General features: G+C 41.1%; 1 protein-coding gene across 4 annotated transcripts in view; it reads right to left on the bottom strand.

Annotated features, from left to right (window-relative positions):
• The window catches only part of ZBTB43 (zinc finger and BTB domain containing 43), a 28787-nt gene that overhangs the window by 12742 nt on the left and 151 nt on the right, over positions 1-15894 (bottom strand). For 2 of the 4 annotated variants that reach the window (XM_024998478.2, XM_024998479.2), the window contains exon 1: positions 120-15532. The gene's annotated coding sequence lies outside the window, so the exon portion shown is untranslated. 4 annotated transcript variants of the gene reach the window in all.

Below are 15894 nucleotides of genomic sequence, written 5' to 3'. Positions count from 1 at the left end.
GAAAAAGGTCCCTGCTGCCAAAAAGGTTGGGGACTGCTGTATTAAGATGTAATCAGTGGCAACAACAATATGAAGAGGGAGGGATGAAGATGCATAGGAGTAGAGTTTTCACATATTACCGATCAGTCAGTCCGTTCAGCTGCTCAGTCGTGTCCGACTCTTTGCAAACCCATGGACTGCAGCACGCCAAGCCTCCCTGTCCATCACCAACTCCCGGAGTTTGCTCAAACTCATGTCCATCGAGTTGGTGATGCCATCCAATCAACTTATTCTCTGTCGTCCCCTTCTCCTGTCTTCAATCTTTTCCAGCATCAAGGTCTTTTCCAATGAGTCAGTTCTTCACATCAGGTGGCCCAAGTACTGGTGCTTCAGCATCAGTCCTTCCAGTGAATATTCAGGACAGATTTCCTTTAGGATTGACTGGTTTGCAGTCCAAGTCCCTTGGAGTCCAAGGGACTCTTAAGAGTCTTCTCCAATACCACAGTTCAAAAGAATCAATTCTTCGGCGCTCAGCTTTCTTTATGGTCCAACTCTCACATCCATACATGACTACTGGAAAAACCATAGCTTTAACTAGACAGACCTTTGTCGGCAAAGTAATATCTCTGTTTTTTAATATACTACTGATAATAGCTTGTTATAAGTTTTAAGATGTTAATTGTAAACCTCAAGATAACTACTAATAACTAAAAATATACATAAAAAGGAAAGAAGGGAATCTAAACAATATATAAAACAAAAATCTCAATTAAAAGGCAATAAGGGGGGGTTCAAGATGGTGGAGTAGAAGGAGTGCACTCATCTCCTCCTGCAAGAGCACCAAAATCACAACTAGCTGTTGAACAACCATTGACAGGAGGACGCTGGGGCCCACTAAAAAAGATACTCCACGTCCAAAGAGAAAGAAGCAAAACCGTAGGAGGGGCACAATTACAATAACATCTAATCCCATACCTGCTGGGTGGGTGATCCACAAACTGGAGAACAGTAATACCAAAGAAGTTCTTCCACTGTTGTGAAGGTTCTAAACCCCACTGTCAGGCTTCCCAGCCTGGGGACTCGACAAAGGGACTGGGGATCCCCAGGGAATCTGACCTTGACGGCCAGCAGGATTTGATGACAAGACTTCCACAGGACTGGGGGAAACAGACTCCAGTCTTGGAGGGCACAAACAAAACCTTGCGTACACCAAGCCTCAGAGGAAAGGAGCAGTGACTCCAAGGAAACTGATCTGAAACGATCTGCTAGTGTTGGAGGGTCTCCAGGGGAGGTGTGGGTCAGCAGGGGCTCACCACAGGGATGGGGGGACGGCAGCAGCTGTCTGGGAAGGTCTTCTTTGGCGTAAACTCTTTTGGAAGTTTGCCATTACCCTGACCATACAGCCCAGAGCCCAGAGGGCTGGGTCGCCTTAGGCCCAAAAACTACCAGGGAGAGAGCACAACCCCACCCATCAGCAGATAACTGGATTAAAGCTTTACTGAGCAAGGTCCTGCCCACTGGAGGGAGACCCAGTTTTTCCCACCACCAGTCCCTCCAATCAGGAAGCTTACACAAACCTCTTACCCTGCTGCATCAGAGGACAGACAGAAGAAGCAAGAACCACAATCCCACAACTAGAACAAAACCACTTTACAGAAAGTTAATCAGTATGAAAAAGCAGAAAGTTATGTCCCAGATGTAGGGACAAGACAAAATCCCAGAAAAACAAGTAAAAGAAGTGGAGATAGGCAACCTTCCAGAAAAAGAATGCAGAACAATGACAGTGAATATGATTTAGGATCTCAGAAAAAGAAAGGAGGCAAAGGTTGAGAAGATGCAAGAAATGTTTACCAAAAACCTAAAAGGCAATAAGGGGAACAAAAAACACATAAGATACACAGAAAATAGCTAGAAATAAACAGCAGAGATAAATCCATCTTTATCAGTAATTTTTTTCAAATGAAGTAGATTAAGCTCTCCAGTTAAAAGGCAAGAGACTTGGAGAATAGGTTAAAAAACACGGTCTATACCCTGTTTATAAGAGACTCACTTCAGTTACAGAGGCACAAAGATGTTCAAAGTAAAATAATGGAAAAGGTGACTAACGCAAAGAGAAACCGAAAGAGAGGGGGGTGACTACATTATTAACACTATCAGACAAAATAGATTTTAAGTCAAAAAGGTTACAAGAAGATGGATATTATACACTGATAAAAGTTTCACTTTCAAGAATGTATGACAAAAACATATACGCACCTAACAAAAGAAATCTATATGAAGCAGAAATGAACAGAACTCAAGAGAGAAACATACAGATGTACACTAACAGGGGGAGACTTCAACGCATCTAGAAAAACAGGACAAAAGCTCTATAAGGAAACAGAGGACTTCAACATTATAAGTCAATTATATTGAGAAGACACACAGAACACAAACAGAAAGGAATGAAGTTGATATATGCTACAACATGGATGAACACTGAAAACATTACACTAAAACATACTAAACGTTAGGGTAAGCCAGAAACAAAGTACAAATGTTGTATAATTCTACTTTTGTGAAGTATCTAGAAGAGACAAATACAGAGAAAGTAGATTAGAGGTTGTCACGGGTTTGGGTGAATAAGGAATGGGGGGTTATTGCTTAATGGATAGAGTTTCTATTTGGGGTGATGAAAATATTTTGGAACTAGAAAGTGGTGCTGACTGTATAATACTAGAATATAAGTCACGTCAGGCACAATACTGGAATATAAGTAACCTGAAAATGGTTAAAGTAGCAAATTGAATAACATGTATTTTTTACCACATACTAAAAAACAATTGGAAAAAGGTCATGTAACTTTATTTTTTAACTCTGTCGAGATGGTAATAATCTTTGTAATTTAATAAGTATTTGACCTCTACCCTTAAATTTGAATGATTCTGGCACTTCTACATATTCTCCTATCTTGTAACATGCAAAGTCTAAATCTCTCCTACAGGTTTCCCTGTTATATAAGCAATACTGGACTTTCCAGGTAGCGCAGTGGTAAAGAATCCACCTACTAATGAAGGATACGCCAAAGACATGGGTTTGATCCTCAGGTAAGGAAGATCCCTTGGAGTACAAGACAGCAACCTGCTCCAGGATTCTTGCTAGAAAATTTCACGGACAGAGGAGCCTCGCAGGCTACAGTCCATGGGGTCGCAAAGAGTTGGACATGACAGCACAGAAGCAAATAATATTTACAAACTCACAGGCAACTGAGGTCTATATAATAGTAGTTGCCATTTCAATTGTTAAGAGTTTCACAGAAGTAATTAACTCACCGCAAAAGAACATTTTCAAGCGCCCCACAACATAAAACACTATGTGCAAAGTACGAGGGGGATTTCTAAGACGATGAAGGAATGTCACTGTCCAGAGTTTATGATCTGGTAGGGGGATTAAAAAAAACATGCAAAAAACCCCATGCATATAATCCTGTTACTCAATGCAAAGCCTGATATAAGCACCGTAAGAGGATTACAAATCATGAGGAATTCAGAGGAGGGAACCTGGTGTATTCTAAAGTTATATATCGTCACTATACATTTTGGTGGTCACCAGGCTAAAAGGAAGACTTGCAAGCAGCATATAATTCTTTCCATCTACTACATCCAAACCAAAAAATATAAGAAACAAAAAGATTAGCCTGAAAAGCAGGGATCAGAGTTGTCTTTATGCAACAAATTTTAATTAAGGATCTAGTGGAGATGGGGCCAGGCTAAAGGGAGACCCTGCCCTGGCAACTCCCCTTGCTACACCAGGCAATTCTGGCAGCAGTAATCCTGACAGAGGACCAGCAGGTACCTGTTCATCAGGAAGGCCCACAGTTAAAGAGGGCAGACCACAGGAAAGGTCCTGCATTCTGGCAACATTCAGAGATGGCTGCACTGGGTACCAAAGGTTGCACACTGCCTCAGCAGAAAATTTTTAAAGACTTGATATGAAAGGGTGGGCCTCATTAGTAGCCCCAGGAAGGAAGCAAAGACATAGCCCATCCTTTGTCAGCTAGACCAAAGAAACACAAGTTGGCCCCTGGTAAAACAATTTCACCAACACAGAACAAATTGCATGGAGCTCAAGTTTGCCTAACAATGTCTCAACCTAGTTTTTTGTTTTTTTTTTTAACTCGTTATAACACTGATGTCAATATCATCAACCCATCCTCCAGCAAAAGAGCTAACAGTTGACTATAACAGCATTCAGGTATAAAGTGATCTATCCAAAATGATCTATCCAAAAGGGGGGAAACTTTCAGACCTGAACAAAATGTTTCCCAACACTGTTTTATTCTGTAAATAGATTCTACAATAACCAAAAAGAAGAAAACAGTAAAGTGTAAACAAAGAGTACAGTTTAGAATACCTTTTTAAACTGATGTTTTCCACAAGCGTGAAAATGTGATTTCTGTGAATGAAAATTTAGGGAAGATAAAACAGTAGAATGATGCAAAAAGAACAAGATATAAGGAAACTAAAAGAGAGCAGAAATTTAAATAGGCGGTAAGCAGTAGAAAAATGGAATCAATAATGTGGAAGCACTCTGAGGAATGTTTATGCAGGAGGAGGATAAAAATAGGATAACAGCAAGGTAGAAGATAACAGAACAGGAGAACAGAGAATATAGTTCCAACATATGGCTAGTTAAAAGTCCTTGAAAGAAAGAACAAAATGAATGGAGCAGAAGGAATAATCAAAGTAGCTAATAGAAGAAAACTTCCGAGTGTAAAACCTTGAGTATTTAGGAGAATCTTGCCTCAACAGTGGGAACAAATTAGCTTCAGACAAAATGCAATTCTGGTTCCATTAAATAAAGTCTAAAAACAAGCCTCAAAAGGATCAAAATATTTCCTAGTAACTTAAATGTGTTTCAGAACAAAGCTTAAGGATATTTATACAACACAAAAAATCCAGAACCCACTAAGGTAAAATTTGTGTATGGCATCCAATTAAAAAAAAAAAAATCACCTGGCATGCAAAGAAGGAAAATATAATTCATAATAAGGAGAGAGAGAAAAAAAATTGATCAACAGAAACAGACCCAGAAATGACAGACTTCTACAACTGGTAGAAAATTCTACATTTCATATGTTCACAAAAATTAAGCATGGTAGGTACACAGGAAAACTAACAAACACACAGGAACTCCAAAATTGAACTATAAATTAAAAGACAAACAAACACTGGCTGGGTATAACAACAGAATTAACAATGCAGAAGAAAAGCTTAGCGACTGAGCAATAACAACAAATAATGTAAAACCAGCAATGTCAAATTCAGAAAATTAGGAATAAGAAATGAAACAAAATATAATCACACGACAGAAACTTTTTAAAACAGAAGACAATTTTCCCCTAATAAATTTCAATGTCACATTGATTAAAAAAAAAAAAAACAACTTCATAGAAGAATAGACACACCTAAAGAGATAAGTAACTGTGGAGAAATGACAAAGCATATTCAAATGACTGCCCAAAGCTCACCAGGCCCAGTATATTTTATGGGAAAATTCTTTAAAACGAATTCCTATGTTATATAAACTGTTTCAGAGGAGGAAGAAAGGGGAAAGGGAACAAAGATATAAGAAAACTTGGTATTTTTTATAAAACCACAGTATCAAAAATGGACAAAGAAAAAACATAACTCCTCACTTATTAACACAGAAAAGAAAAATTATAAACCAGACAGCATTTTGCTTTAATTTCTTGTAGGTTGAGTGTATTATGAGTGTGACACACTGAAGAAACTGAGTTACTGGTACCATCACACTGAGGGCAAGAACTTATTTTATGGTAAAATTACCACCAGAAGACCCTCTTAAAAGCTTTCTTCCATTCAAGACCACCTCTGGCGGCATGGGCATCACTGCCTGTGCTTCCTTCTACAAGTGACAGGGGTAGTGAGAGATAAATCTGAAAAGAATGACTGGCACTACCCTGCTAAAGGCTGAGTCTGAGCTTTAAATGGGGCACTGGGGGCAGCACTGAAAACTTTTGTGTGACATGCTGTGAAAAATGTTCAGAAAGGATAATTTACAGATGGACTTAAAGCAGGAGCAAGCCTAAAGTAAAGGCCAATTCTAAGATTTCAGTAAATATGGTCTAGGTTTGAGGCAATGAAAGTAACAATGAATATGGAAAACAGAATCAATGGGACCTACTGAATCAGTAGGCAGGAAGATACAAGAGTGGGCCAAAGTACACATAATACTATCAAGAAAACATAACTTACAACATGGGAGAAAACATACTCAAATCAGGTAACTTACAAGCAACTTGTATACAGAATACATACGGTGGTGGTAGTGGTATGGTATCTGACTCTTCGCAATCCCATGGACTGTAGCCCACCAGGCTTCTCTGTCCACAAAAATTTCCAGGCAAGAATACTGGAGTGGGTTGCCACTTCATACTCCAGAATACATAAAGAACTCTTAAAATTCAATAATAAAAAGACTACCCACTGAAAAATGGGTCAAGGATTTGAACAGACATTTCCCCAAGTAGGACACACAAAAGAAGTCCAGTATCATTATTCATTAGGGAAATGCAATTTGAAACTATAATGAGCTATCACTTCTCACCCACTTGGATGGCTGTGATAAGACAGACACTAACAAGTGTTAGAGAGGATATGGAAGGATTAGGACCCTTATACACTGCAGTACAGCTGTCTGCTGTCACCCTGTTTGTTTAACCTATATGCTGAGTCCATCATGAGAAATGCCCCGCTGGACGAGTTACAAGCCAGAATCAAGATAGGCGGGAGAAACATCAACAACCTCAGATATGTGGATGACACCACTCTAATGGCAGAAAGCAAAGAGGAACTAAAGAGCCTCTTGATGAGGGTGAAGGAGGAGAGTGAAAGAGCTAAGACTAAATATTAAAAAAACTAAGACCATGGCACTCAGCCCCATTCAGTTCAGTTCAGTCGCTCAGTCATGTCCGACTCTTTGCGACACCATGAATCGCAGCACGCCAGGCCTCCCTGTCCATCACCATCTCCCGGAGCCCCATTACTGCATGGCAAATAGAAGGGGAAAAAGTGAAAGGAGTGACAGATTTCCTCTTCTTGGGCTCCAAGATCACTGCAGACGGTGACTGCAGCCATGAAATCAGAAGATGACTGCTTCTTGGCAGGAAAGCGATGACAAACCTAGGCAGTGCATTGCAAAGCAGAGACATTACTCTGTCAACAAAGGTCTGTATAGTCAAGGCTATGGTCTTCCCAGTGGTCAGATATGGTTGTAAGAGCTGGACCATAAAGGCAGACACCAAAGAATTGATGCCTTCGAACTGTGGTGCTGGAGAAAACTCCTGAAAGTCCCTTGGAAAGCAAGGAGATCAAACGAATCAATCTAAAGGGAGATCAACTTTGAATATTCATTGGAAGGACTGATGCTGAAGCTGAAGCTCCAGTATTTTGGTCATCTGATGCAAACAGATGACTCATTGGAAAAGTCCCTAATACTGGGAAAGATTGAGGGCAGAAGTAAAAGAGGGTGTCAGAGGATGAGATGGCTGGATGGCATTACCAGTGCAATGAACACAAACTTGAGCCAACTCTGGGAGATGGTGCAGGACAGGGAGGACTGATGTGCTGCAGTCCACGGGGTCGCCGAGTCAGACACAACTGGGCGGCTGAACAGCAACATTGATAGTGGGAATGTAAAATGGTGCATCCAATTTAGAAAACAGTTCCGTAGCTCCTCAAAAAGTTAAACAGGGTTATCATATAACTCAACAATTCTACTCTTTGGTATCTACCCAAAACGAAAACATGATGTCCACAGAAAACATACATGAATGTCTCTAACAGCATTATTCATAATGGCCAAAAATTGGAAATAACCCAAATGTCCTCAACTGATGACTGAATAGAACATGGTATAACTATACAATGGAATATTATTCCATTTTATTACATACTACATGCATCATAACATCCTTTTGGCAATAAAAATGAAGTATTGATATATATCAGAAGTCCAAACCTTGAAACATCATGCCAAGTGAAAGAAGTCAGACACAAAAGGCTAAATCTTGTATGACCCCACTGACATGAAATGTCCAGAATAGCAAATTTCAGAGGCAAAAATAAGTCAGCAGTTGCAAGAAACTACAGGGCAAGGAAATAAGGAGTGACTGCTAATTGGTTTGTTTAAAAGGGGAGACAAAAATTCTAAAATTAAATTGTGGTGGTGGTGTTGAGTCACTAAGTTATATCTGACTCTTTGAGACCCCATGGACTACAGCAAGCCAGGCTTCCCTGTCCTTCACTATCTCCCTGAGTTTGCTCAAACTCATGTCCATTGAGTCGGTGACACCATCCAACCATCTCATCCTTTGTTGCCCTCTTCTCCTACTGCCCTCAATCTTTGATGGGTATTTGACTCATTGAATATACTAAAAAAAACTCTAAACTGCATATGAATTATGTCATGATAAAGCAGTTTTTAAAAACAGAGTAATGCAAGATAAACTAGTTGGGCTTCCCAGGTGGTGCTAGTGGTAAAGAACCCACCTGCCAATGCAGGAGACACAGAGATATGGGCTCAGTCCCTTTGTTGGGAAGATCCCCTGGAGGAGGGCATGGCAACCCACTTCATTCAGTATTCTTGCCTGGAGAATCCCATGGACAGAGGGGCCTGGTGGGCTACACTTCATACAGTTGAAAAGAGTCGGACACGACTGAAGTGACTTAGCATGCATGCAAGGTAAACTAGTTACCAATCCCACTGGGTAAGCAGGACAATGTCATAATTAGTAGGACAGGTAATAGCATGGACCATTTATTTAATGAATGTATCGTAACAGATCTATGTAAAGCACTTTATATATTCTCATAAATTAATCCTCATAAAAAAATCACTTGATAAGATATTTTTTACTCCTATTGTAAAGAATAAAAAATAGACGAGAGGCTAAACTATGTACCTAAGGTTATACAACCAGTAAGTGATGAAGCTGGAACTTAAATTCAAAACACCGGCTCAGACCCAATAGTCTGAGAGATGAGGCAGTATGAAAGGTAAAGATGAATATTTTCACAAATAACCAAAACAGTCTACAGTGTGCAATGCAATCAGAGCAAATTACTCGCCATCTTCAGACTTAATGAAGTACTAGCAATTTTATGTCACCTTGTATACATTTTTTTTTAAATCCAATAGTAGCAGTTCTAAAACAAACACACCAATCCTAGCTAACTCCCTCCATTGTTCCCTAAAATAATCTGGCTTTTCTTTTTTTTTTTAATTTTTTTGACCATATCCCGTGGCATGTGAGGTTTGACCAGGGATCAAACCTGAAGACTCTGCAGTGGAGGCTCACAGTCTTAACCGCTAGACCACTAGGGAAGTTCTAATCTGGCTTTTTAAGAGCAGAGGACAAAGGGTAAATATGAACTAGATGACCTACAAGACCCTTTCCAACTCTGATGAGTTTAATTGTAGCCTACATCTATTATTTAGCTGAGGAATTGTATGTCAAGCTTTATATACTGTTTAAACACCAATTCCATATCCTAAAAACACACAAGACAACAGTATAATAGGGAAGGTGACCCACCAGTGACTCTTCTTGAAGCCCTCCAGAGATTTCTTAATCAGAGTGCATGGTAATTTGCATGCTTACTGTAGAGAGCACATTTAAACACAGTAAATGTTACTTTAGTAAATCTCTAGTCTGGCACAAATGTACAAAAATACCAACACCCCATGCCTACTCAAATACTTTAGCCAAATGCTTTACAGTTCACTAAACAGACTATGTAAACTCAGGGGTGGCAATAGCCTTTATACCATCACACTCATGAGTTAAACTGAAGCTCAGAAAGGTTAAAAGATCTGTCCCAGGTCACATATCTCAGAAGTGGTATGTTAGGATTCAAATAGAAATGTAATTCCAAATCTAATATTTTTCTAAGTGAAAAAAAAATGTCACTTAGAGAAGTTTCTTGGAAGTTAAATTCTCTAACAAAGAATGGCAATGATTGGCCTTAAAATGCGCAGTATCTACTCCTCAGAAGTAAAAGAACCTTCTGGTCTAATGTAAATACAATTACATTATTATTTCAGTAAAAAATTACTGAAAAAGAAACCATTTTAGTAAATAATTTTAAAAACTGTATTTTTAGCAAGTTTATAGCTTACCTAAAGAAAAGATGCATTCCTGGGCTAAAATTCTTTATGCCATGACCATCAAAAGACAGTAAGAATAAATGACAAAGAGGAACCCATTTCTTAGTTTTGTTTCAAACTAAAATCACAGTGCTTTCTGAAAAGAAAAATCACATTAAAAATGTGAGAGATGCTGGTGCCATTCACTGTGTACCAGTGTCTTGCTAATAAAATTGTATCTGTGGGTGAGTGGCAAAGAAAAGTAATCATGACTGATATTTTCTGTTATATCAGCTTTTCTACCTTCTGAGCTACTGCCTTTGCATTTTTTAAATAAAGTTTTAATTTTTGAATAAGTTTAGATTTATAGAAAAGTTACAAAAAGTGTTGAGTTCCTCCATGACTGTCACTCAGCTTTCTTTAAATGTTAACATCTTGTATCACCATGGTTCAGTGCAGTTCAGTCGCTCAGTCATGTCCGACTCTTTGCAACCCCATGGTCTGCAGCACGCCAGGCCTCCCTCTCCATCACCAACTCCCGCAGTCTACCCAAACCCATGTCCATTGACTCGGTGATGACATCCAACCATCTCATCCTCTTTCATCTCCTTCTCCTCCCGCCTTCAACCTTTCCCAGCATCAGGGTCTCTTCAAATGAGTCAGCTTTGCACATCAGGTGGCCAAAGTATTGGAGTTTCAGCTCAGCATCAGTCCTTCCAATGAATCTTCAGGACTGATTTCCTTTAGGATGGACTGGTTTCATCTCCTTGCAGTCCAATGGACTCAAGAATCTTCTCCAACACCACAGTTCAAAAGCATCAATTCTTCAGCACTCAGCTTTATAATCCAAATCTCACATCCATACATAACTACTGGAAAAACCATAGCTTTGACTAGACAGACTTTTGTTGGCAAAGTAGTATCTCTACTTTTTAATAAGCCATCTAGGTTGGTCATAACTTTTCTTCCAAGGAGCAAGTGTCTTTTAATTTCAGGGCTGCAGTCACCATCTGCAGTGATTTTAGAGCCCCCCAAAATAAAGTCTGTCACTGTTTCTACTGTTTCCCATCTATTTGCCATGAAGTGATGGGACCAGATGCCATGATCTTAGTTTTCTGAATGCTGAACTTTAAGTCAACTTTTTCACTCTCCTCTTTCATCAACAGACTTTCATCAAGAGGCTCTTTAGTTCTTCTTCACTTTCTGCCGTAAGGGTGTCATCTGTACATCTGAGGTGATTAATATTTCTTCCAGCAATCTTGATTCCAGCTTGTGCTTCCTCCAGCCCAGTATTTCATATGATGTACTCTGCATATAAGTTAAATAAGCAGGGTGACAATATACAGCCTTGACATACTCCTTTCCCGATTTGGAACCAGTCTGTTGTTCCATGTCCACTTCTAACTGTTGCTTCTTGACCTGCATACAGATTTCTCAGGAGGCAGCTCAGGTGATTTGGTATTCCCATCTCTTGAAGAATTTTCCAGTTTGCTGTGATCCACACAGTCAAAGGATTTGGCATAGTCAAAAAAGCAGAAGTAGATGTTTTTCTGGAACTCTCAGTAGATACCTCTCTCAAAATACCTATGTAATTTTGCAGAATTAAACTACTCTGTGCAAAAGTATTTTTTGTTCTCTAGACCATTATCAATCAAATATACCTATATTTTCTAACTGGAACACACTGCTCATCCGCGCCCCCGCAACCCCCTGCAACCTGATGGCTCAGTGGGTAAAGAATCTGCCTGCAATGCAGGAGACCCAGGTTCAGTCCTCCGGTCAGGAAGATCCCCGGAGAAGGAAATGGCAACCCATTCCAGTATTCTTGCCTAAAAAATCCCACAGACAGAGGAGCCTGGCAGACTCCAGTCCAAAGGGTTATAGTCAGACACAACTGAGCAACTGCGCACACACAGCCAGAGCACTTGGTAAAACCTATTCTAGGATTTTTAAAAAACAAGCTACCTACTTTATGAAGTTTGATTCCTGCCACAGCTGAATGTTTTACTTGAAACTTCAGGGCAAATGATCCAGTGTGGAAAATTCTTTGTGATTCAAAAGAGAAGTTATTGTTCTAACCACTAACTCTCCACTTATCAGTCATCCTGCTATTGCTGTTGTTGTTGTTCAGTCGTTCAGCTCAGTTGTGTCTCTTTTCGAACCCATGGCCTGCAGCACACCAGGATTCCTGGTCCTTCACCATCTCCTGGAGTTTGCTCAAACTCATGTCCATTGAGTTGATGATGCCATCCACCATCTCATCCTGCCATTAACATTACAGTAAAGCCAAGGACATGTTTTTTAACTGCACTCTCATATTCATTAGAATTCAGGATAAGAAGCTGAACCAAGAAAGCAGAAGGAAGAAATAGCACTTGCTGTTTTGTATGTTCTACAACATACACAACAAAAGTTTTTTTTCCCCTCAATATGTTACAAATGAGACAAAAATCTCTTTGTATTTTAACTGCAAACATAAAAAGGTAAAACGGAAAAGTTCCTGAAACTAATATAGAGCTATAGTCAATTGATTATAAGAGGCACATTTTCAAATTTCTGAAATCAGGATGTGATGGCCAGGTGGAAGTTATAACAGTTGTCTCTGCTTAAACAGTACTAGAGCTTTCCTGAGAGCCTCACCAATGCTTCTGACGACACACAGGACAAACTGTGGAAAAGCACAGGTGTAACTCTGAACTGAAAAGTATTCAGAAGAGTAGGAATAGTAAGGAGGTTAATGAACATTTTAATCAGTTTGTTTCACTTTTCTTCTTTTTACAAATGTACTAGAATATAACTTTAAAATATCTAAATAAGTTTAAACATGTAAAAAAGCATATGTAACAGCTTAATTGGGCTTCCCAGGTGGTGTAGTTGGTAAAGAATCTGCCTGTCAAAGCAGAAGACTCAGGAATCGGAGGTTTGATCCCTGGGTGGGGAAGATCCCCTGGAGGAGGAAAAGGCTACCTACTCCAGTATTCTTGTCTGGGAAATCCCAAGGACTGAGGAGCCTGGCAGGTTACAGTCCATGGGGTCAGTGAGACACTACTGAAGTGACTTAGCATGCACAAAGCAGAAGTTTAATTGCCAAAGCTTTCTCTTCCTTTGGTGGTACATAAAATAACCAATGATATCAAGGGATTCAATATGGCAGTAATTTGGCTGCTACATCTTATAAGAAAGCTTGATAAACTAGCTTACAAACTGACAGCTTAGATAAGAAAACATAAAACAAAGGCCTCTCCCACCAGAAAACACATAACACATAATTTTTCATTATTATAATAAAAGGACTATTTTTCTTCAAGTGAAAAGTAAAACCATCCTCTAGTTTCCTGCTTAAGCAGCAGATTTCTGCACTGAACCCAGTGAATACAGAGGGAGAGTCAGGGTGCTAAAAGTAGAAATTTTTAACTACATTCTTTTAACCAAACTCCTTTTCTAAGGACCTTGGCTGTGGAGAGCAGGCATCAAGAAACGTCAGTTCAACTAAATGTTTCTAAAAGCTACAGAATGGAATTTTTTAAATCACGTTTTCAAAGAGCTTGTTAGTTTCAGGAATCTACATTCAACAACTTTCTTTTTGGTACTGTGGTAAAATATACTTAACATAAAATTTACCACTGTAACCATTTAAAGTTTACAATTAGTGGCATTAAGTACATTTATGCAGTTGCGCAACCACCACCATTATCTGTTTGAAGAATTTTTTCATCATCCCAAACTAAAACCCTGTATCCATTAAATAATAATTTTCCATCCTCTCCTCCCCCTTGATGTTGAGCAGGGCCCTGTGGGGCTCCAGGACACTGAGGTTTTTTTGTCCTCCATTTCTCATACGCAAGACTCCAGCCTCCACAACGTTCTCGTAGTTCCAAAGGGCAGAAAAGTTGCTAATCAAGGGAGGAGCAGCCAAGAAATCACCTGAGGTAAGATTAAAGGGACCAGAGAGGCTCATCAAGATTAGGAGAATGAACCCAAGACCCTGTGTTCGTGCTCAGTGACCCTGCAGAATAGAGCCCACTAGGCTCCTCTGTCCATTGGATTTTCCAGGCAAGAATACTTGAGAAGCTTGCTATTTATACCCCAGGGGAATCTTCCCAACCTGGGGACTGAACCCAAGTCTCTTGAGTCTCCTGCATTGGCAGGTGGATTCTTTACCACTGTGCCACCTGGGAAGCCCACCTAAGACCCTGCACATGCATCTTGTCAGCAATCCCACCCTTTTGAAACTTTGCAGAAGAATGCAAGACTGTTACTGCCTTAATCCTATCACACATTCCAGTCTGACTATATAACCTCTCTCTATTCACCTGGGAGTGGGGCACAGCTCTTGAGGCGCTAGCCTACTCTGTTCCCCGTTTGCCTGGCAAAGCAGTAAAGCCACTCTTTCCTTCTCTTCCATGACTCTGTATTTCTGTTGGGCACTGGTGCGCAGAGAGCCAAGATTTTGCCAACACCCTCAGCCCCTGGCAAAACTATACTCCACTTTCTGTCTCCATGAATCTGCCTATTCTAGATACCTCATATAAGTGGACTCATTCAATATTTGTTCTTTTGGGTCCAGCTTACTTCTCCACTGAATACTTTTGTAGAGCAAAGAATGAATGCCAAGCGACTAGGTTTCTCACAATTTAACTGTACATAGTGACACGATTTTCAAACTAAGCATACAGCTCTCCCAGAAATCCTGCTACTGCCCCACGAGCCCCAACGGGCAGAGGATCTCTGACAGACCCTTCCTCAGCCTGTACACAGGCCTGGTTAAGCAGTGGTAACTCAGAGAGCAGGCTCCTTAGAACCCTGGAAGCCACGTGAATGGAGCAAAGGGAAGTAGAGTCGGCAGTTCTGAAAAACCATGGGTAAGAAAAAGCAAGGATTCATCAAGCTACTTTGGCCTGCAGATGGCCTTCTGTCCTCCAGGAGCGCCTACACCCTGACCGTTTGGGCGACACCTGTCAGAGCTGAGGTCAGACTGCAGTCTAGTCGCTGATCATGTCACCAGTGTAGGAAGCTTCACAGGGTCATGAGTCACCTGCCATGGCTCAGAGGTCCGGGCAGGCCGCCCCGCCCAGAGAAACCCAGTGAGGAGAGGCAGAAACAAGAGAGAAAGACATACGACTGGCAGAGAAGCACAGAATGAGTAAAGAGCTGGACCGACAGGAAGGCCGTGAATCAGAGTAGACTAAGAGGGAAACACAGGGTCAAGGGACACAGAAGGTGGAAACAGAAATGAAGACAGGATCCAGATACTAGGAGATGGGTTCGAGAGAAACACAAAGCTGACCGAGGCCGAGTTAATAGGCATAAAGGGCAGGTGATGACAGGTGACACAGACAGCAAGAGACGTGAAACGCAGAGGTAAACAGAGACCATATCAGCCAAGTCCCAAGCGCAGTTTTTCTCCTGGCTTTGACTCAACCGAGAGGTCGCCAAGCCGCGCCCACTCCGCGCCCCCGAAAGGCCGGAGGGGCGGTCTGACGGGGGGAAGAAGGGGTGGCGGGATCTCTAAGCGCTCTGGCCCGCCGAGGTCCGTCACCGGAGGGTGACCTTGGACGAGAGGTCGCCTCGGGGGCCTCGGTGTCGCTGCACGAGCTCCGGGCTGGCCAGAGACAGCAGGAGTCGGACCCGGGGCGCCGGGACTCCAACGGTCCCGCGCGCGGCTTCAGCATCCCGGTCGGCGCAATGGGCCTGGCGGTGTCAGCGGTGAGCGCGCCGGAACCTGCAGAGAACCCTTCAAACCTCTCCGGTTTCCATTTCTGCCCC

Source organism: Bos taurus, chromosome 11, assembly GCF_002263795.3.
Source record: "Bos taurus isolate L1 Dominette 01449 registration number 42190680 breed Hereford chromosome 11, ARS-UCD2.0, whole genome shotgun sequence".
In the NCBI taxonomy this organism is placed as follows: domain Eukaryota; kingdom Metazoa; phylum Chordata; class Mammalia; order Artiodactyla; family Bovidae; genus Bos; species Bos taurus.
Note: the sequence above shows the minus strand (reverse complement) of the source record. Positions and strands in the feature narration are given on the sequence as shown.